Genomic DNA, 23,714 nt, shown 5'->3' with positions numbered 1-23,714 from the left:
ACAACAGTGAGAGGCCCGCGTACAAAGAAGGTGCGGTAGCAGAAGATACCAGATCTTTTGCAGTGGCAGTGCTGGTTTCCGGCTGTAAACTGTTACGAGAACAACTGGCTGGACCTTGTTCTGTGTCTGGTTCTCTTGGCCTCCAGAAGATTAGATGAGTTACCTAAAATTCTTAAACCATATTTTTAGCTTAAAGTGCCACAACAGCTTCTGCTGTTGGCATCTAGAAGACCCTGACAGATGCACTGATTGGTACTTGGAATGGTTACCAACAACAGACTGTCAAGAAAATGGGGGCATGATGGTTGGTTATGTGAAGTGGTTGGATCTGAAGGCAAGGCAATGATTATTGAGTTAGCTTTAGAGGATGGGTTCTGGTAGTCCATGATGGACAGTCATGAAACAATTATTTAAATTATCACCTGACCTGCCTGCTCAAGGCTCTGGTGGCCTACATGATGGAGGCTCGGGGAATGCAAGTACCATGGGCTGAGCTTGCTGCTTCTGACTCTGTTGGACATTTTAAAGAAAGAAAACGTGAAGTCAAAAGTTAGAATTTTTAGCTCCTGAAACTATCTTACAATTACCTGGCTTTTATGCTATCTCTTGAAGCCAGGTAATTTTATGCTATCTCTTGAAGCTATCTCTTGTAGCTGAAAATCAAACTCACACTGGGATGCTGAATTATGGAATTGGTTGAATTAACAGTTTTAAGAGGATTCTTATGTGGAAATTAGGACATCGATTGAGAAAGAGTGAGACGTGGAGAATTGGTATGGGACATCTGAGAATATCTCAATTCCCAAAATCTCAGCAGGAGAGGAGAGGCCTTTTCTCCCTTCTTCATTGAGGCTGTTCCTGCCTTGATTAAATACCTGTAATGACCTTGGTGAAGGATATTGCCTTAGAGGTAACATTTTGTCCTCATGTACTATGCTAACCACCCCTTATTGCCTTTAGACTTGTAACTAAAGTCAGATCCCAGGATATGCCAGGGATTACAAAGTCAATCTGGAGAAGTGAAATCTTACATGACAAAAATAATGACAAGATTTTGCTAATTTATATGGTTAAAAACTGGGAAATATACATAAAAATGGATAATAAGGGGCTGGATGAAGATGGGGGTAGAAATGAATTTTAGATTGGGCCAAATTCACTAATATGGGTTCACTGAGTGGACATTCTGGGTTGAATTTGCTAGCTGAAATAGCTGGGAGTAATTTTACTGGTTCATTTGGTTGGTTAGAATTTAGTCTCAGCAGGGATCTACAGCAAATGGAAGTTGAGATGCTAGACATTGTTAAGGAAAATGTAGAGAGAAAGAAATCCTAAGACTTCAGGAAGGAAAGGAATGTTGGAGTGGATTTATCATATCTGACCCACTCGCAAACCCTAACCTATACCCTTGAAGGAGCCCAGAACACACTCCATATCTGCAAAGGTGTCTGAGAAAGGTTGTTTTTTGGTTTGTTTGGTTTTTTTAGCTTTTCAGCCTCTGTTGTACAAGAAGGAGGTGAAATGTATAGCCACCATAATAAGTAGCATGATTTATCAGGGCTAAAGGAGTACCTAGAATGATGATTAGCAGTGACTAACTGATCATAGGTTCTCAAGGGCTGAAATAAGCGGTCAGTCCATTCCTGTTCTATTTGATCTCCTGAAGAGAAAACAAGTCCTAGGTCTGATGAAAAGAGGTGTGTCTTTAGCAATTACAATAGAGTGTCAGGGGACCTTACCAAATTCCCAGTTCTCACAGCTTGAAATACAAGCAATTCTACATCCCCAAGGGCATCACAGAGATTTGTGTCACTTTAAAGACTTTAAAAATGTAGGTGTAGTGATTCCTATTATGTCCCCACTTAACTGTTTGCTTTGTTTAGAGGAGAGACTGTTTTAGCAGCCAGCACTTTAAAACGTCTTCCACTATTTTGCTAATTTCCTTTATTTTAAGACCTACTATTCTAAGGAAGAAACCAACTGAGGTGCCTGGAGGAATGTGATCTAGATTCTATCAACCCATCCACTCTGCTGGGACTTGAATTCAGAAGTGAGTCACATAAGGAGGTGGCTACAATGTGGGGGAAGGCTTATCTGAAATGCATGCTTGGGGAAGGGAGCTGATTCTTCACAGGTCACAGTGGTAGCCTTTGTGGCGTTTGGTTCCAGGCATTACGGGTGCCAAGCAGCATCTGGCCCAGATTCTGTCTTTCTGGCTCTCCTGGAAATTTGGTGAGCTCCCTAATACCCTTTAACAACTCCACACATTCCTTTCCTGTATCAGCTGGCCAGGGTGGATCCTATTGTTTGCAAACACAAACCCTGACTGATACAACGAACCCTCGAACCCTCGGTTATACATTTTAAACAGGCCTCTCAGTGGAACCAGCTTTATGGCTTCCACAGTAGGAACCAGCTTTATGGCTTCCACAGTAAGGAAGAAAAAAAAGGAAAAGAAAGGCCGGGGAGGGGGGAGGGAGAAAGAGAGAGAGAGAGAGAGGGAAAGAAAGAAAGGAAAGGAAAGGAAAGGGAGGGAGGGAGGAAGCGAAGATCCTCAGAAAACAAATGCACTGTAGGGTTGGCAATACGGAGCTTTTCATTGCCTGGAAAAGAATCACATTCCTCCAGTATGTTCTGGATTCAGTAGATACTTCACACAGATTTTCAGGCCATCTCCATAAACTGGGCTTCCAGTGACAACAGACATTCACTGAGGCTCTGCAAGGTCATCCACCATCAGAGAGAGATGCTGGATATAATTCTTTTGTCAGATATACATGTCTCGCGAAACATTTTTTCCTAGCCTGTGCCTTGCTTATTCATTTTCTAAATGTATCTCTTGTGGAATAGAAGTTTTTAATTTTGATGAAGTCTAGCTTATCAAATATTTCCTTTATGCTTATTGCTTTCTGAGTCTTCTTGAAGAAATCTTTACGTGTCTTTTGGTCACAAAGATATTCTCTTAAGTTTTATTCTACAAGTGTTATAGTTTTAACTTTTTATATTTAAGTCTATGATCCATTTTGAATCAATCATTATGTATGACATGTAGGAGGGTGTAATTATTTTCCATGTAGATATACAGTTGTTCCAGCATTATTTATTGAAAGACTTTTCTTTCCTGTTGGGTTGGTTTCGGCATCTTTTTGAAAATCAAATTACCATATAAATGTGGGTCTATATCAGGGCTCTCTACATTGTTTTATTGATCTATCTGTTTATCATTATGACTGTAGCCCACAGTCCGGATTATCATGGCTCCACAATAAGCCTTAAGTCAGAAAGTTTGTCTTTCAGCTTCGTTCCTCTTTTTAAATTTTGGTTTTTCAAGTTAACATGTAGTAAAGAGCAACTTCTTTGCAAGGTACAGTTCTCTTAATTTTAACACCCATATAAATTTAGGTAACCATGACCACACTCAGAATACACCACACTCAGGAGCTGCACCCGTTCCCTCCTCCTCCGCTTTCTTTGTCATTATAGCTTTGTCTTCTCAAAAACGTCATATACATGCAATCATATAGTATGTAAACTTTTGAGACTGGCTTCTTTCACTCAGTAAAATACCTTTGAGATTCAACCAAACTGTTGCACGCATCGATATCATTCCCTTTGTTTGTTGGGTATTATTGTATCTTATGGCTCTACTGCAGTTTGTCCATTCCCTCACTGAAGAACATTTGGATTGTCTCCATTTTGTTGGCAATTATAAGTAGAGCTGCAATAAACATTCATGTGTGGGTTCTGGTGTAAACACATTTCCATTCTTCTAAGTGTTACTCTTTGCTGGAGTCAGTGTGAGGTGGTACCAATGGAGTTTTGTGTGGGGGGGGGGTTTGACCGGAGTATAGCGGTTATGGGCTAAAAGTTTCTGTCTTGACAGGCTACCCCTTTCCTGGTCCTTCGGCCTGAGAGAATAGGCTTCTGCTGAGGCTTTTTTTTTTTTTAAATCTGTATCTTTTGGCATCTCCAGGTTGCTGGCTTCTTTAGCTCCAAGTCTGGAACATATGAGGCAGAACAAAACAATCGGGAGCCCATTCCTCCGTCCCCAAGGTTTCCACCGGTTTGTCTTCTCTTCTCTACCTTTTAATTAGAGTCTTCTTGTGGTTGTCTTAACATACTGCCCAGGGGTTTTAGTTGGGCTTAGCAGGAGTAATAGGGAAAAGTACACCTACTTCATCTTCTCGGAGCAGAAGCCTACACTTGCTTTTGTACTTTGCTGTTGTCACATGGTATAAGGAAATGCCTGATTCACATAGATAAGTATAATAGATGAAAAAGGTAAAAGTTCGAACAGCACAACTTTCAATCTCAAGATTTTTTATGTGCTTAATTGATTTTTCCTCCCTCAAATTAATTTTTTTAAAAAACCTCTTTCCCGAAGAGACCGGGTAGGTATTTGATTTATCCTAGAATACGAACCACGTTTAGATAAGTGAGAACAATGTTTTCTGCTCTTGTTGCTTTCTCTGACACTCTGGATTCTTTTTCTAGGTCTCTCTCTCAACACATCCCCATCCTAAGCTGCATCTTCTTCTCGAACAAGGTAGTTTTACATATTTCAGAAGCAATATCAACAATAACTTTTGAAACATTTGTTTGGGTTTAATCTTCCGCAGAAATCCATATAATCAAATTGCAAATTTATTTACGCATTTCAGTAATTTGATTACTCTATGTTGTTTGATCTAATCCCTTAGTAACTGAGGTTTACAAAGACTTTTTAATATGCATTATCTTCAATATATATTCACTTGATAAAAGTGATATACTTTGCCTTGCATTTATAAAGATGATACCAGTGATGGTGGATATGATTTAGCAAACATCTATTAGGGACTTGCTGTATGCCAGGCATTGAGGATACAAACACACGTTGAAAGGGCATGAATTCAAGAGAGGCAGAGTTGTCTCTATTTGCAGATAAAATGATATTATATGACGAAAACCCTGAGGACTCTACCAAAACAACTGTTGGAACTGATAAATTCAGTAAAGTTGCAGAATAAATGCCAATATACAAAAACCAGTTGCATTTCTATATGCTAACAATGAACTATCAGAAAGAGAAGGTAAGGAAACAATCTCACTCACAATTGCATCACAAAGATTAAAATAACTAGGAATAACTTTAACCCAGGAAATAAAAGACCTGTACAAGGAAAACTATAACACACTGAAGAAAGAAAATGAAGACACAAATTAATGGAAATATATCCCATGTTTATGGATGGGAAGAATTAATATTGTTAAAATGTCCGTACTGGGACTTCCCTGGTGGCGCAGGGGTTAAGAATCTACCTGCCAATGCAGGGGACATGGGTTCAATCCTTGGTCTGGGAAGATCCCACATGCCGCAGAGCGACTAAGCCCATGTGCCACAACTACTGAGCCTGCACTCTAGAGCCCATGAGCCACAATTACTGAAGCCTGTGTGCCTAGAGCCCATGCTCTGCAACAAGAAAAGCCACCACAACGAGAAGCCCGCACACCGCAACGAAGAGTAGTCCCCACTCACTGCAACTAGAAAAAGCCCGTGTGCAGCAACGAAGACCCAATGCAGCCAAAAATAAATAAATAAATAAACAAAAATTTTAAAAATTAAAAAAAAAGAATCTTTACCACAGTGCAACTAAGCCCATGCGCCACAACTACTGAGCCCGCAGACCACAACCACTGAAGCCCAGGTGCCTAGAGCCCGTGCTCTGCAACAAGAGAAGCCACCACAATGAGAGGCCCGCACACCGCAAAGAAGAGTAGCCCCCACTCGCCACAACTAGAGAAAGCCCGCGCGCAGCAACAAAGACCCAACACAGCCAAAAATAAATTTAAAAAAAAAAAGTATCTTTAAAAAAAAAAGTCCGTAATACCCAAAGCAATCTACAGATTCAATGCAATCCCTATGAAAACAATGGTATCTTTTCACAGAAATAAAACAAACAATCCTAAAATTCGTATGGAACCACAAAAGATCCCCCAAATAGCTAAAACAATCTTGAGAAAGAAGAACAAAGCTGGAGGCTTCACAATTCCTGATTGCAGACGCATAGATCAATGGAACAGAACAGAGAGTTCAGAAATAAACCCATGCATATATGGATACATGGTCAATTAATTTATGAAAAAGTAGCCTAGAATATACAATGGGGAAATGATAGTCTTCAATAAATGGTGTTGGAAAACTGGACAACCACATACAAAAGAATAAAACTGGACCCCTGTCTTACACTATACACAAAAATAAACTCAAAATGGATTAAAAACTTTAATGTAAGAGCTGAAACCATAAGATGCCTAGAAGAAAACATACGGGGTAAGTTCCTACACTTCAGTCTTGGCAAAGATTTTTTTTTAATTTGACACCAAAAGCAAAGACAACAACAACAAAAAGCAAACATAAACAAGTGGGACTGCATCAAACTAAAAATCTTCCGCTGAACAAAGGGAACCATGAACAAAATGAAAAGACAACCTACAGAATGAAAATATTTGCAAATTATATACCTGATAAGTGGTTAATATCCAAAATACACAAAGAATTCAAACAACTCAACAACAAAAAACAGTCTGTTAAAATGTGGGTAGAGAATCTGAATGGATATTTTCCCAAAGAACGCATACAAATGGCCAACAGGTACATGGCAAGGTGCTCAGCATCTCTAATCATCAGGGAAGTGCAAATCAAAACCACAATGAGATATCACTTCACACCTGTTGGCATGGCTGTCCTCAAAAAGACAAGAGAAAAGTGTTGGTGGGAATGTGGAGAAAAGGCAACCCTTGTGTATGCGACCTGGCTTCAGAGTTCATGCTCCGACACGCCCCTCTGTGCAGCCTCTTCTACCCCAGCTGCCCCTCTCTGTCACCCCTGACGGTGAGAGCTCATGAGTGATGGTGAACACAGCACAGGGGTGTAAGCATCCTTTCCTGTTGCCTTTCCTGGGGCTGGCTGTCCTGTACCCTAACCTGAATGTCACCATGTCAGAGGTCCTTGACAGAAGCTGCTTGGAAAAGCAGAGTGTGTTATGGCCTAGAGCAGTGAGGGTCTCCATTCAAATACTCCAAAATATCCCAAGCTTCCAGAAAGACAGAATCCATGGTGTCTGAGTGACTTCAGGCCATGAGGGAGCCCCGGGCACTGCAAGGCCTGCACGTGGACTTGACCTCTCCTTGGGGCATCTGAAACTAAGGTAACTGATTCCAGAGTATTGGGTGGACCAGAGAGCTTGGTGTGAGGCAGAAAGAGCACAGGATTTGGTTGAATCTTGGCTTTGAATTTGTCTCTGTCCCAAGCATGTGGCTTTTTTCCCCTTTCAGTGGTCTCAAGTTTCCCTTTCAATGGTTTCAAGTGCGTCAAGAGTGGTTTTACGGGACTTCCCTGGTGGCACAGTGGTTAAGAATCCACCTTCCAGTGCAGGGTACACGGGTCGAGCCCTGGTCCGGGAAGATCCCACATGCCGCAGAGCAACTAAGCCGGTGCGCCACAATTACTGAGCCTGGGCTCTAGAGCCCACGAGCCACAACTACTGAGCCCACGTGCCACAACTACTGAGCCCTCGCCACAACTACCAAAGCCCGCTTGCCTAGAGCCTGCGCTCCACAACAAGAGAAGCCACAGCAATGAGAAGCCCGCGCACTGCAAAGAAGAGTACACCCACTTGCTGCAACTAGAGAAAGCCCACATGCAGCAAAGAAGACCCGATGCAGCCAAAATAAATAAATTAAATTAAAACAACAAAAAAAAGAAGGGTTTTACGTGCATGCCAGCCTGAGAGAAGGCCCAGTGCAGACACAATCAGAGAAGGACTGGGAGTGATCGGGAGGGCTTACTAAGGACTCTGAACATGCTAGACCACGCTCACCCTGGAGACACCAAGGTTACCCCAGAGGCCACCAGCAAGTCCCCATCCACCCGGCACCCCTCACGGAAGCCTCCACTTCGTCTGGGTTCGGCCTCCTTGGCTTCCACTTCAGGCCTTTGGGGAGAGGTTTATGTTAACCAACAAAGGGATTCTCTGAGAAGCCTGGGAACCCAGAAAGAAAAGCACGAGCTGAACTCTCCGTCTGTCTGCCTGGCAGTTGTGTAAGAGCTGGAGGGGGCAGGGGAGTGGCCGGGTCAGGGCGGCTCACAGTGGCTGCAGTCAGTCCCCGTCTGCAGGCGAGCCAACTCCGCTGACACGCTGGGCCTCTCCCACAGGTTTTCCCTGGGACTAGACAAAAGAGGAATAGAGACCAGAAAAAGGGCCAAGGCCTCAGATAAAAATTAATTAACACTATCTATTTTTCTTTCTCTTTCTGAAGGTAATCTCTTAATCCTAAGAACTGGGATTCAGGCGTGCCCCTTGGTCTATAACAAAAAGGGAAGGTCAGGAGGAATCTGTCACGTTCAAGGTCTCACCTACTACATTTACTTTTCTCAGTGGCTCTCTGTGTGGCGACCTCCTGTGAAGTGAAATAGGCCCTAGGCTCTGACTAAGATGAGACAATCATGGCCAAGGATGGCCATCACCACGAAAGCTTTGATGCGGAGAGACTGGGAACCGCAGGGAAACTGGCATGTCAGGACTTGAGTTACTAAGGGAAAAAGGAGGGACCGTAATCGTTTCTCAAGTGCTTTCCAAATAAGTCTTTATTCCATCAATAGATTTTTCTCTATATCCAATTACACTCCACTTTCTCTCTGCCTCTATCCAGGTACCATGTTAGGGACTAAGAAATCAGAGGCCTTGGAATTAGAAGGTTCTTTCTGAGGTCTTTTTGTCTAGGCTTCTACGCTATCAAGATAGGAAAGCCTTCGCTCTCCTGGTCTCCATCATTTGGAAGTGGGGAGAAGGTGGCAGAAAAGGGATGACAGGAAATACAAAAAGTCATTTGGAAGCAATTGGAAATTGGGAAGCTACTCCCATTGTTTACCTAAATAAATGGACGACCATTCACTCGGTTGTTCAAGCCAGACCCTTGGGCAAGCATCACTGGGCCCTTCCCTCATCCCCTCTGCATCCACCGTGAGGGATCCAAGCCCTTGTGACCTCTTGCCTGGGTTACTAGAAGGGTCTCGACTGATCTCCTGTCTAACGTGTCACTGTCCTTCAATCTAACAACCAGAATTTTCTTTCTACTACACAACTGGATCATGTTTCTTCTCTGCTTTAATGGTTCCCCCTTTCTGTCAGAATAATTTCCAAACTACTAAGTATAGCATTCAAGACTCCCCATGGGGGCTTCCCTGGTGGTGCAGTGGTTAAGAATCTGCCTGCCGATGCAGGGAACATGGGTTCGAGCCCCGGTCTGGGAGGATCCCACATGCCGCAGAGCAACTAAGTCCGTGCGCCACAACTACTGAGCCTGCGCTCTAGAGCCCGTGAGCCACAACTACGGAGCCTGCGTGTCTGGAGCCTGTGCTCCGGAACGGGAGAGGCCACGACAGTGAGAGGCCCGCGCACCGCAATGAAGAGTGGCCCCCGCTTGCCACAACTGGAGAAAGTCCTCGCACAGAAACGAAGACCCAACACTGGCAAAAAAAGAAAAAGTGGAAGTGTAGCAGTTACATAATAAGAGACTCCCCCCATGATCATCAGGCTGATGCTTCTGCTGCCATGTACCCCCCAGTATTCAAAGGCTACCCTGAACTAGTATGATGTGCTCCAAGCTGCCTCCTGAACTTGGTACACTCTTCCTGGATCATCCCTTTCCCCACTCCGGCTAACTCTCGTCTGTCCTTCAGGCCTCAGGTTGGTTGTCCCTTTTTCTGGGTTGCTTCCCTGAACCCCTGCTACACTGGATTAGGTACCTTTTCTCTTCAGTGGATTCCCGTGACCTTCAACCTGTAGTGGCAACTCTCCCCATTGCCATGTCTGTCTTCTAGACTAGGCTGCAAGCTTGTACAAGTAGGGTGGAAAGGCCTTCTCCATGCCTTTAATTTGCATGAATTCAACGGTGTGTCCATATTAAAAAAGAGTGAGGGAGAGAGAGAGTGAGAGGCTGTTATTTCAACGGTATGAGCAACCCTGAGTGATTTCCACTGGGCACCAGTCAACCTACGGGTGTCCCCACATGGTGTCTTAGTGAGATGAACGCGAATCTCGGCTGGAAGGTTCTGTTTGCTTTTGTTTCACATCGCACGGCCGCTAAACGTAATCCACAGGCACCATCTAGTGAGGAAGCAGCAATATGGTCCAGCACTGGAGGAGGTGCTGGTGACTTTGGACTTATTGAGACACTGGGTTTCATTCTCTAACACAGTGCATCCCTAAGGGATTTTCAAGATGATCGATTCTAGATTTAATTTTTGCTTTCTGTGTGATTTTTAGAACGAACACCCCTGTAAAATACAACTCGGCTCTACTAGCCAAGCTTGCCCCCCTTTCTCCTGGCAACTACATCCTCACCCCATTTATATGGCTATTACAGGAGCTGTCATGGTCTCACCTGACCCAATAGGACAACAAGTATCTTCTTCTCCAAGATTATTGAGTTTGAGGTCCAGATAATTAAAGCCACGTCCTTTCTTGCAGGTGAAGCTGTAAGATGAAAAACTCAAGGGCCCTATTTTTCAGCACATGACAAAAGCTAGTCCACTGAAAGGAACAGACAAGATGGAAAGAGACGTGACCTGAAAACGGCAAAGGCTGGGTCAGCAGGTATGTGCTCCTTACCACTGGAGGGTTGTAGGCCAAGGCCGGGTTGGGGAGGATGGGGTACTACTCATCGGATATATGCTTCCTTGGTGCTGATGTAGGGCATATGAAGGAAGACGGCTGCCCTGGTGAGCTTCAAGCCTGAATCTATGTGATTCCAAGGGTTAGGAGAATAGGTGGGGGGCAGTAAATGTCGGGGTGGGGGGAGGTGAAAAGGAAGAATGGTGAGGATGGGAGAGAACTGAGTTAGTTGGGACAGAAATGACGTAGAGTGGATTTAGACAGAAATATTTAGCCTGAGATCTAACTTACTCTGGAAAGTTAAGCAATGGAAGAAATGTGCCAGAGAGAGGTTAATGCCCCCAAAGTTACACAGCTGCTATAGTGGCAGAGCCCAGATTTGAACTGCAATCTCTGTGGCTCTAAGGTCCATGCTTACCAATCGTCTGGTCTAATCCCTTCTTCTAACAGATGAAGACAAAGAGGCTTTGAGACATGAAGTGACTTGCCCAAGGACACCAAGATATTCCAGCAAAACGAATCCTAGAACCACCAAAACCCAGTGAAATACTCCTTCCAGGCCATTCATGGCCTCCTACACAATCAGAGAGAAAGTGGAGGGGGAGGTACTGAATCCCTACAAGGCTCTGAAAAGGCCCCTTCCCTCGTCTGTGCCCGTCACCTCCTTGACAAACTAGGGAGGAGGCTGATGAGGTGTCACAGGGAGTGTGAGGCACTTGGAAAATATAAATCCCTTGATGAGGAGAGTCCAAGCAATTACTTGTCAACTTAGGAGGGTAGGGCGGGATTAATCTCAGCTCAAAGATCAGGGTGAAAACAAAGGTGTAATTATTACTATAACAATGATAATAATTTATTAACCTGCAGATTCTATACAAATATTACTCCACCCTTGAGTAGTTTACCTGTTGCAATTGGGGCTAAGCCACCGGCGAAGGTGGGGATGGGACAGAGAGAGGTAACCAGAAACGACGACGGCCAGAAGGTAAGAAAACAAACTGGAGAAAGAAAGCATGCAATGAGCGGGTGATGGAGGCTGACGGTGGTCTGACAGGCAAGACATTTGATAGTAAAATCATAAGCTGTTTCTAGCAGGGAAGGTTTTTCAGTGGAAACCAAATTTCTCATTTTTTTGTATCAGGAACTAAAAACAAGAATGTTAAGTGAACTACCTAAGATCACATAGCTTGTCAGTGACAGAACTTGAACTAGAACTTGAGTCTTTTTACACTTAGTTCTGTGCTGGTCCAAGAAGAACCTACATGCAAGCCGGAGAGTGCAGCACATTGGGGAAGAGAAAGACCAGAAGACAAGGTGTTACGATACAGGTCACAGGGGCTGGTTCACTCCGATCAAATGCCCGTCTCGGTTTTCCATCAACACCCTCCCCCCGCCAACGCAGTTCAAAAAATATAAGAGGGCCCAAATCAAACTGGCTTAGAGTGGGAGAGAAATTGTCGGCTCCCAGTAAGATAACGTGCTGCTACCACTGGAGCTTTTTTATTTTTCCAGAAGTGAGAATCCATATAAAGGAAGAAGAAAATAAAAGACATCATGAACCAATGCCTTCTAGTAATTTCCCTCCCCTCTCGAATCAAGCACCCTCGGGTCTCCCATCTACATATTCTCACAGCAACACGCACCTCTTCTTGGCAGCCCTGACCACCGAGGTGACTTTACCTGGAGTCTTGGGGCTACATGATTGACACCTGTTTCCCTTGCTAGACTGCAAGCCTGGTCAGGGCAGCAATGCCCTCTGACTGTATCACCACTTTGTCTTTGCTTCCTGGTTTGGAATTTGGCTCTCTGTAGTAGCTAAGATGCGCCACCCAGACCCCCTGAGAGGAAGACCTTGCTGCCCATCTGTGGGGAACACAGCCAGCAGACAGCCCTCCCGCTGTCAGCAACTTCAGGGTCTGGCTCAGCTGCAGAGAGCAGTACCTCCGAAGGCCATACCTTTGGGGAGTGGGCAGTCCATGTTTGGTGACTGAGTGAAGCAGGGGGTAGTGGATTGACTGGTGGTCCCCAAAAGATGTCCTAACCCCCAGAACTTGTGAATGAGATCTTACCTGGAGAAAGGGTCTCTGCAGATGTAACTAAGTTAAGGATCTCGAAATGAGGTCGTTTGGGGTTTAGAATGGGCCCTAAATCCAGTGACAGATGTCCTTATGAGAAAAAGGCAAAAGTAGATTTGAGACTGAGACACACAGAGGAGAAGTCACGTGAAGACAGAGGCAGAGACCGGAGGGATGCTGCCACAAGTCAGTGGGACACTTGGAGCCACCAGAAGCTGGAAGAGGCCAAGAAGGATGCTCTCGCAAGTTTAGGAGGGAGCACGGCCCTGCTGAACCCTGATGCTGGACTTCTGGCCTCCAGAACTGCGAGGGAAGGAACTTCTGTTGTTGCCATTGGTTACAGCATCCCTACGAAATCAACACACAGGGGGCATAAAGGGCTGCACCTGGGCCACTGCGGCATGACTGTCACTAGTTCCGGCTCCAGAGTTCACCGCTGGGTCCCTGAGGTTGCGTCAGGCCTAAACCATGTTTGACTTTTTCTTCTGCTTAATCTGCTTTCTTCCTTCCTCCTCCAACAGATTTTGATCCCTAATAAACACCTCACACTCTAAACTTCGGGCTCCCTGACTGCTTCCAGAGAACCCAGCATGACATGCTGTAATAAGGTATTTGTTAAGTGAATAAATTAAGTAGACAGTGAGTTCCTGGGAGGAAAGAACTATGTCTTTTTTTTTTTAATTTTTTTTTTTTTTTTTTTTTTTTGGCTGCATTGGGTCTTTGCTGCTGTGCATTGCCTTTCTCTAGTTGCAGCGAGTGGGGGATACTCTCCGTTGCGGTGCACCGGCTTCCCATTGTGGTGGCTTCTCTTGTTGCGGAGCACGGGCTCTAGGCACATGGGCTTCAGTAGCTGTGGCACACAGGCTCAGTAGTTGTGGCTCGTGGGTTCTAGAGCACAGGCTCAGTAGCTGTGGCACATGGGCTTAGTTGCTCCACGGCATGTGGGATCTTCCCGGACCAGGGCTCGAACCTATGTCCCCTGCATTGGCAGGCGGATTCTTAACCACTGCGCCACTAGGGGAGTCCCAAGAACTATGTCTTATTCGTGTTTACAATCTTAAAGCTTGGCACAGTATCTCACACAGAATACGTGTTCAATAACAACATCTTATATCAAAGAAAGAATGCATGAACATACAAAGAGTTTGAACTGAATCTATAGATCTAAATTAATTTTGGTACAAAATACTTTCGTGTATTTCTGTGAGCCTCCACTGAGGAGGGAGGGAGGGAGGAAGAGTGATCATACTTCACTGTGTCATGAACTCAGCTAAGCACTGTCTTCAGGCTCTTGTGAGGGTGGGAATAGAGGACACAACCTCCAAGAAGGACAGCTTTTCCCCCGAGGGCAACATTTTTGTTCTTGCAGTGCTAAGACTCTCCCTATCAGCATGCAGAAATGACTTCACCACCGTGCCCCCAGCCATTCTGACATAAATCCTCATGGATAAACATTTTTAGTGTAAAGAGCAAAAATGAAACAGAGGGGACATGTTCAAACAAGGCGGTGGAATGTGGGTAAAGGAGAAAGAATTGCCACTATTTTCAACAGTCGAAAAGTCTCCGTGAAGGAAATGGGATTTGAGAAGCACTGTCCGTCACAGCAGGTTTCAGAGGATCAGGACCTTAGAGGTCATGTACCACAGCGCCTCCTTTTATAGATGAAGAAACGGCAGCTCAGAGACAGCAGGGGACTTGCTCAAGGTCCTGCTACCAGGTGCGCAGCAAAACGAGGCTAGAACCTCACAGTTCTTCCCGATAAATTTGAATGGGGCAGCGGGAAGGAAGGAAGGAAGAAGGGCAGGAGGAAGTGGGGGAGGGAGGGGGGCACTGGCAAAGTGAACAGGGTTTCAGCACATGTAGGGGAAGGAAATCATCCGGTTCTCGCTAGGTGCTTCAGAGAGGTTATGTCATTTATTCCCTGTAACAAGAATGTGAGGTGAAAGCTGCCATCTTCATTTTATCGTCTAGGATGGTGAACTCAGAAACACCGGGCGAGCTTCCCAAGTAAAGGACAGAGCTAGGATTCAAAGTCTAGTATGTGTGACTCCCCAAACCATACTTTTCTAGGACAGCGTGTCACAAGGGAGAAGGTGAGAATAAAGTGGAAAGTCGAATGAAGGATTAGCAACGGTAGGTGGGTCACCTGTGGGGGAGACTAGGAAGGAGAACAGGAGTGGGGTTTGAGTGACTCAGGAATTCCCAGAAAAGAGTCTTAAAGCTCGGAGTGACAGTAATAGGGCAGTGGAAGCTGTCTTCTTGTCTACAAATGTGTAAGCAGAGAGGAGGGAAGGTAGCAGTGTCTGTGCCTGGAGTTTGAGGTGACAGTTGGTGTTCAAGGTGTAACACTGGGTAGGCAGAGGGGCCATGATTATCCCCGTGAGGAGATGCTACCACTCGGCAGTACTGATGGCACGACTCTGGAAATGGGAAGAAATAGGGAGACGTGGAAGGTCTGAAGAGCTACATCCTAGGAGTGACAGCGAAACAGCTGTAAATAGAGTCTTACAAAGACCGCAAAGGTGCCTCAAGTCAACCTAACTCATGTTGGATTGAGGAGATCTGGTCCTCGGTTGCCTGGGACAAGATAGAGTAACTCTGCTCTAGCGTGAGAGATGGTCATTCAGAGCCTCTACAATATTACATCCAATATCCAACGTCCAGTAAATACTTATCAGAAATAGAACCAAGGGAGAAAACAGAAAATGGAAATATATACATAGGTGATCCAGATAGGAATTATCTGACAGACTTTAAAATAACTATGACTATATTCAAGAAAATAGATGACAAGACAGGAAATCTACCATAGAAACAGAATCTTGAAAAATATCAAATAGAATTCTAAAAGTGAAAAATGCCATAATGGAAATTAAGAAATCCGTAGATGGTTCAAAGAGCAGACTGGACACAGCTGAAGAGAGGATTCGTGTGCTTGAAGACAGACACAGCTAGAGACAGACAAGAGACTTATGCACAGATATTTTAAAAGAGGGAAAAGTATAGAAAATAACATAACAGACGTACGAAACATGATGACAAATTTAAACATAAACAACTGGAGTCTCTGAGGGGGAGAAAAGACAGAATGCACAGAAAAATATTTTGAGATAATGACCAAGAATTTTTTTAAAAACATCAAAACATATAAGATAGACTAAATAAGAAAAAGAAACCAGTAGAGGGATAAATACAAAGAAAACCACATTTAGGCACATCAAAGTAAAATTATTAAAAACCAAAGATAAAGAGAAAAGATTAAAAACACCCAGAGGAAAATAAAAACACATCCCCTTCAAGAAAAGAGCAAAACTAAGACTGACAGCTGACTCGGCTCATACAATGGCAGCCTGCTGAAGACATCTTTAAAGCAATGAAAGAAAAAAAAACAAAACAGAGTTACTGAGGAGAAAGAAAATCCAGAGGACACCTTTAAAGCACCAAAAGAAAACAGAAAACACAAAAACCTGTCAACCAGAAGTTATTTACACAGTTAAAATAATCTTCAAAAAGGAAGGCAAAATAACATTTACAAGCAAAAACTGAGAAAAATTGTAGCTGGAGGAGTTTGGCTGAAAGAAATTCTAAAAACAGTCCTTAAGGCAGAAGGAAAAATGCTCCCAGGCAGAAACAGAAAAATGAAGGAAGGAATTAAGAACAATGTAAACCATAAATATGTGAGCACATTTAAATTAATATAGATGATAAAGCAATAACAATAATTTCTCATTAAGTGTAAAATAGATACAGCATTTAAATGCATGACTATAATTTTAAAAAGCTAAGAGGAGGGTAAACTGAATCAAGGGATTTTAAGATTATGGCATTGTTTGGGAAGGTGAAAAATTTTAAGATTATGGCATTGTTTGGGAAGGTGAAAATCCTATTTTATGTTAGGTTCTAATAAATCCAAAATGCATCTTGTAATCTCAAGGCGAAACACTAAAAGAATAGTAAAAGAATATATAGCTAACAAGTTATTAGACAACATATAACAAAATATAACAAAAGTTGAATAAAATAAGGCAAAAAGGAGAGAAAAAGGAACATAGAACAGGTGGTACAAATGGAAAATGAACAGTAAGATAATACATAGAAGCTGAAATAGTCATTGTTTATAATAAATGTGATGGTCTAAATGCTCAAATATCAATAGAAGGTAAAGATCGTTAGGCTGTATTCCAAACAGAACAAGTCATATGCTGTTTACAAGAGACACACCTCAAATACAAGGACACAGAAAGTTTAAAGTGGGAGACTTTAACACATCTCGTTCTATAATCAATAGAACAAGCAGACACGATAATCAATAAGGTTTGAGAATATTTGAATGTGATTAATAAACTCAATATAATTGACATATATAGAACTCTAAACCCATTAACTTCAAGACATACATTCTTTTCAAAGGAAATGGAACATTTACCAAACAGACCCTATTCTGAGCCATAAAGAATTGTCAGTAAATGTCAAAGGATTGAAATATTCAGTGAATAGTCTGCCCGGAGTAGGATTAAGTTAAAAAGCTATAACAGAAAAAAGTGGAAAATCTGCAAATGTCTGAAAATTTTTCTTTAAGGAAGAGGTGGATAGTGATAGGAGGGACTTGGGAGGGGGGGAGCTTCTGGGTTCTAGTAATGGTCTATTTCTTGATCTATTTCTTAATTGGTTACACTGATGTGTCCACCTTGTGAAAATGGCATTGAGCTGAAACTTATGATCTGTTTATTTTTCTCTATGTACACAGTGCATAAATAAAAAGTTCATTTACAAATGAGGTTGGACTGGGAAAGGAAGACCTGGGACAAGAGTATGATGAGAAGAAATTTAAGAAAAGTATAAGAAAAAAATGTACTGGTTTTGAAATTGCAGTGGAAGGAGTCCTACTTAGCAGTCAGGAAGTTTGAGCTCTCATCTGTGTGATGTTGAATCATCATCACCTTTCGCTGGCCTCAGTTTCCTCATCTGTAAAATGGCTATGCAGGTCCCAGATCTGATCCATGATTTTATCACAAAGTTCACGTGTGTACTAAGTGGGAAAGCCTGAGTCTTTCCTGCCACAATCTATACTCACACATCATTCCTCATTATTTGTAACATCATTCTCTCAGACAGAGAACACTGACAATCCAATGTCATCAATAACTTACCTGCCAATGGCAGTTACATTATAGGACATTACTAGCACCCCAGAATCCCACCTTGGGTCATTTCAGAATCATCTTCTTTCCGTAAACGTATCTGGACTTTTACCACCATTAACCAGCTTTGCCTGTTGGTAAGTAGCTGTTTTTTATTCCCCTCACCAGCTTGCTTTCTGTACCAGATCCGTGGAAAACCTGGGGCAGGGTGTGTGTGTGTGTCTCACTCTTGACTTAGGGCTCTTCTTTTCTTTTTTTAAAAAATTTTATTTATTTATTTATTTTTGCTGTGTTGGGTCTTTGTTTCTGTGCGAGGGCTTTCTCTAGTTGCGGCGAGCGGGGGCCCCTCTTCACGGCGGTGCGCGGGCCTCTCACTGTCGCGGCTTCTCCTGTTGTGGAGCACAGGCTCCAGACGCGCAGGCTCAGTAGTTGTGGCTCACGGGCCCAGTTGCTCCGTGGCATGTGGGATCCTCCCAGACCAGGGCTCGAACCCGTGTCCCCTGCATCGGCAGGCAGATTCCCAACCACTGCGCCACCAGGGAAGCCCTCTTTTTTCTTTTTTTTTAACAATTCAGTACGAAAGCCATCAAGAAGGGCTGAGCAGGGTAGACATCCATGCAGTGGTGTGGGGCGGGATGAGGGAGCCCAGAGCAGAGTCAGAGCCTGAGCAGGATAAGAAGGAGTCCACGTGGGGAAGGGGTGACCCAGCACAGGATGCCAGAGTCTGTGTGGGAAGAACTCTGCACTGGGACTGACACATACACACTACCGCATATAAAATAGATAACTAATAAGGACCTACTGTACAGCACAGGGAACCCTACCCAATACTCTGTAATGACCTATAGGGGAAAAGAATCTAAAACAGACTGGATACATGTATATGTATAACTGATTTACTTTGCTGTACACCCAAAACTAACAGAACATAACACAACTAGCACAATAAAATTTTTTTAAAAAAGAACTCCTCATAAGAAAGTGAAGAAGAGGCAGCAATTGGAGACTGCTTACATACAGAGGGATTGACCAAATAAATAAATATATTCAGTGGGAAAAAACAGAAAACCCTGTATCCAAACCGATATAAATAGATAAATAAATGTGAAGTTTGACGAGGAATGGGATATTTGTAGTCTCAAAATCGTCCCCTCCTCCCCAATTACTTATTGCCTACAATGAGCAAAAGAATGATTTTACAGTGGAGAAGTCTGGCAGATAGCACCTTACCCAAATGATCAAAAGGCACACCATCAGTAACGGGTCATATTTAAATACTGTGCATCACTGGCTAGGATATAATAAGAAAACCCAGCATCCTGCTGTGATATTCCTGTCAAAGATGCATGAACCCAATCAAGAAGGGAGATATCAGACAAACCCAAACTGAGGGGTTTTCTAAAAAGGACTGGCTTGTAATCTTCAAAAATGTCAAGGTCATAAAATACAAGGAAAAACCACGGAACTGTTCCAGATTAAAGAAGAATGAAAAGATTTGGCGCGACGTGACGCGACGTGAGATCCTAGACTGAATCATTTCTCTATAAAGGTCATTACTGGGACAACTGTTGAAACTGGGATGGTGCCCAAGGATCAGATGGCCTCTGTTGTAATGCAGCAACGTTGATTTCCTGACTCTGGTGGTTGTGTAGAGGAAAACCCTTGCTTACAGAGAATTCTCAAGAACTGGGGGTGATGGGGCCTAAGGCCTGTGTTCTCAGATGGTTTCGGAAGAAAAGCTCTTCATCGTGTTCATGAAGCTTTTCTGTAAGTTTGAGAAACTGTTTCAAGAGAGCTGCATTGGGAGACATCATTTATCTAGGTCCCTTCTCTGACCCAGAGAGCTTGTGTCAGGGTAGAGAAATAAACACAGATACAAAAACTTAACAAAAGTCACCTGCCCTAAACCTCTGCTATCTGTCTAGAGTTGTCTGCAATGATATTATTAAAGTATAACAGCCGCATTTATTGAGGGCTTACTCTCTTCCAGGCACAGGACTAAAGGCTGTGATTTGCCCAAGTTCACACACCTGGCCAGCGGTGGACGGCGCCAAGGAGAACGGGTGCTTTTGACAGGGTGACGCTGCCTCCGTTGGCTGCTTTAGGTGGAGCAAGACAGCCATGGCTATTCTGCACAAAGCACAGGTGAGCAGGCTTCTTGGCTGTAGGCAGGGGTGCCAAGCCACAGATGGAGGAAGGCGATAGAAATGGGAGCCTTCTCTGTGGGACCTGATCCCCCACTAGCTAAGCTGATGGCTTTCCCATTTTCTTGCCATGGGGCTCTCCTGTAACAAGACAAATTACTCTATCAATCCTCCCTTTGCCAGCAGATGAAGATGCCCAGCCTGCCAGACGGTGTCCTGCGGTTTCCCCTGCTGTTCCAGACCAGTCACAGGTTACAGTCCTGTTAGCGAGAGCCACACGCCAAGCTGGAATCCCAGCGTGGAGCCTTGGGCTGGGGGCATGGCGTGTGACAGAAAGAGCGGAGGCTGAATGGAGGGCCCCCCCCCCCCATCTGCTGTTTCTCTGCTCCTTCCTCCTTCTCTTCCTAATAACATCGAGGAAATGCCTGCAAGCTGAGCTCAGAAAGCATGCGTTACAAGGCCCTGAGCTGGGCAGTGACTGTCCTAGCACAGACAGTATCCACGCTTGCTTCCACAAACCTGCCTTCCGCCTTCCCCAACACCACCCCAAATCGCACAGGACCCTCTGGAGTCTCAGCCCCTCTGTGGAACTCTCCCTTCTCTGAATTCTCTAACAATTCACCTCTGGCACAGAGTCTAACAGAGGCTGAACTTCACGCTCTAGTTTCAAACCAACTGTTGAATGCGTGCAGGATTGCTTGAGCACCTGATCAGAGCTACGGCAGGTATTGGTGACAGGGCAGGAAGGAAGACACAGCCCCTGCCTCGTGGAGCTTACACCCTAGCACGGAAGACAGATTAAACAAAGAATGGCAAGTAGAGTGTTAACACAGCGGAGGTAAGGGCTGCTGAGTGCAGAGAACAAAGGAAGTTAGCTGAATCAAAGGATTCAAGGGAAGCCTGCCAGCTTCTGAGTTTTCTTACTCTTTGTGCCTGGAAGTCTAGTCTTCCCTATAAACTGCATATGCTTCAAGACCAAGAGCCAGACGTGATTTAGCCCTAATGTCCCTCGTGACAAATCATCAGAAAACACTGGCGAGTTCGAATGCAGCTAATATGAGTGGTGCCTGTAGGGTCACATGCTGTCCCATGTTCCACCCACGGCACCCAAGGGGACTTAGGACACTCCTGGGGCTTCACAAAGAAGAAAATATATACAAATTGCATAGGATTTGCTGCCCCAGTTCCTTGGCCTTGCTTCTTGCTTAGTTTCCTCTCTCTGAGCTGCCCTGGCATTGGCCTAGAAGGAATCCTAACCCCCAGGAAAAATAAAATGTGGATCTTACACAAACCTGCATGAAGGTCTCTCAACAGAAAAGTGCCAGGACCCCGAACCCAACGGCCTGAGCAGAAAGTGGAAATGCCGACTTTCTTCATGAAAAGCCCACAATTAATTAACTTTAACAGAATTAACTTCATTCAATGTTTATGACAATTATACTTTGTGCTCAGAAGCACATAGGCCCTGGGACGGTACACAGGAGGCTGGGATGTGGTGAGGCCCTCAAGGAGCTTACAGTGCATCAGGGAGGGAATCCATTCAGAGATAATGATAATAATGATAGTTTCCAGTGAGAGGACGATGCCCAGGGCCTGGTGTCTATTAGTTTCCCCCTCGCAACCTCTAGATGAGGTTCGAGTGTTCCCATTTTTAGGATGAGGAAACTGAGGCTCTGAGATTTTAATTTTCCCAAAGTTAGAGCAGGCTAGTTACAGAGCCAGGATCTGAACCCAGCTACTCTATTTAACTCCAAGGTCTGTTTTTTTTTTTCACTAAACTATGCTGGACACATCAAAATGAATCTTTTTCACTTTATAAAGCAGAATGATATAAGTGCTCCACAAGAGACACATAAGTTATCATAAGAGTCAGAGGGGTCAGATAGCTTCAAGGGTGGGGAAGGTCTCAGAAAGGCAGCAATTTTTAGATATTAATTTTTGTTTTTATCTTTTTGATTCAGAAGGATCCTTACTGTTAACTAGTCCAGCATTTCCTGTGTGTATTCTGTAGGGCAAGATATTCCTTTAAAGAGTATGTGTGTGTGTGTGTGTGTGTTCAAGCACGTGTGTAGTTTTAAATCCTGGGCAAGTTTGCAACTCATGTCCCCTTCTGGGTAGCTCACAATGCCCATTAGCAAATTAAAGGCTCTGAGAAGGTCCGCAGTTAGGATTTCCCAAACTTACTTAACCATGCCACCCTCTTTTGAAAAAAACTTATGAACATCCCAAGGAATTCTTTTATTTTCCTAATTTTTAATGTGAACCATTTTTTAAAGTCTTTATTGAACTTGTTACAATACTGCTTCTGTTTTTTATGTTTTGGTTTTTTGGCCGCAAGGCAGGTGGGATCTTAGCTCCCCGACCAGGGATCGAACCTGCACCTCCTGCATTGGAAGGCGAAGTCTTAACCACTGGACAGCCAGGGAATTCCCCCTAATTTTTAAAATTAAGATATAATTGACATATAACATTATACGAGTTTCAGGTGTACAACATACTGATCTGGTATTTGCAAATGTGAATCACCACAGTAAGTCTAGGTAACATCCGTCACCACACATAGTTAGAATTTGTTTTCTTGTGATGAGAACTTTTAAGATCTACTCTCTTAGCAACTTTTAAATATACGATACAGTGTTGTTAACTATAGTCACCATGCTGTACATCATATCCTTAGGATTGATTTATTTATAACTGGAAGATTGTACCTTTGGAGCCCCTTCACTCATTTTGCTCACCCCTCCGACCCCAGCCTCTGGCAACCAGCCATCAGTTCTTTGTATCTGTGAGCTCATTTGGGGATTTGTTTTTTAGATTCCACATAAGTGAGATCATATGGTGTTTGTCTTCCTCTGACTTATTTCACTCAGCATGTCCTCAAGGCCCAATCATTCTGTCACAAATGTCAAGATTTCCTTCTTTTTTATGGCTGAATAATATTCCATTAGGTGAATACACCACATTTTCTTTATCTATTCATCCATTGACAGACACTTGGGTGTCTGTCATTTGATTTGCATTTCCCTGGTGATTAGTGATGCTGAGCACCTTTTTATGAACCTGGAATTCTTATTCCTCAGAATATCCAGGTAGTCCAATTCCATCATTTTATAGGAAAGGAAAGCAGGACCAGAGAAGGTGAGTGCTGGGCCCGAGATCCCAGCAAGACAGGAGGCAGAGCCGGGCTGGCACTGAGCAGGACTGTGCAGGTTGGGTAGACTGTGACAGCCACAAGGATCAATGTCAGTCAATTTGTGGAGGCAGGAAGCAGTCCTTCAGTTTGGAGAAAGGAGAAGAGCCTGCTTTGGCCTCTGTGCCAAGTGCCCAAGGAGCTAGGAAGATGGAGAAGCCCGGCGGAGGGAAGGCATGTGTGATCGAACATGGCACGTGTGATCCCCAAACACTGGTAGGGGAAGGTGTTTGTCCTTTATTCAGTAGCAGGGAGCCACTGAAGGTCTGAAGCATGGAGAGGTGTGATCTGACCTGTGCGGTAAGAAAACTTCAGGGAAGATGTGTGCAACTTAGAATGACTGGGAGGAAAAACTAGAGGCAGAGAGATGAGGGCAGGCAAGAGGCAAAAGGGGACCGTGAATTAGACATGGCTCCTCCCATTTCATAAAAAAGGAAACCAAGTAGAGAAGTCACCCAGCCCAATGTCACACAGCCAGCAGAGCCAACAAGTACATTAATGATGAT

Source organism: Leucopleurus acutus (genome assembly GCF_964270905.1).
Source record: "Leucopleurus acutus genome assembly, chromosome: 8".
In the NCBI taxonomy this organism is placed as follows: Eukaryota; Metazoa; Chordata; class Mammalia; order Artiodactyla; family Delphinidae; genus Leucopleurus; species Leucopleurus acutus.
This window is presented reverse-complemented; position numbering follows the sequence as displayed.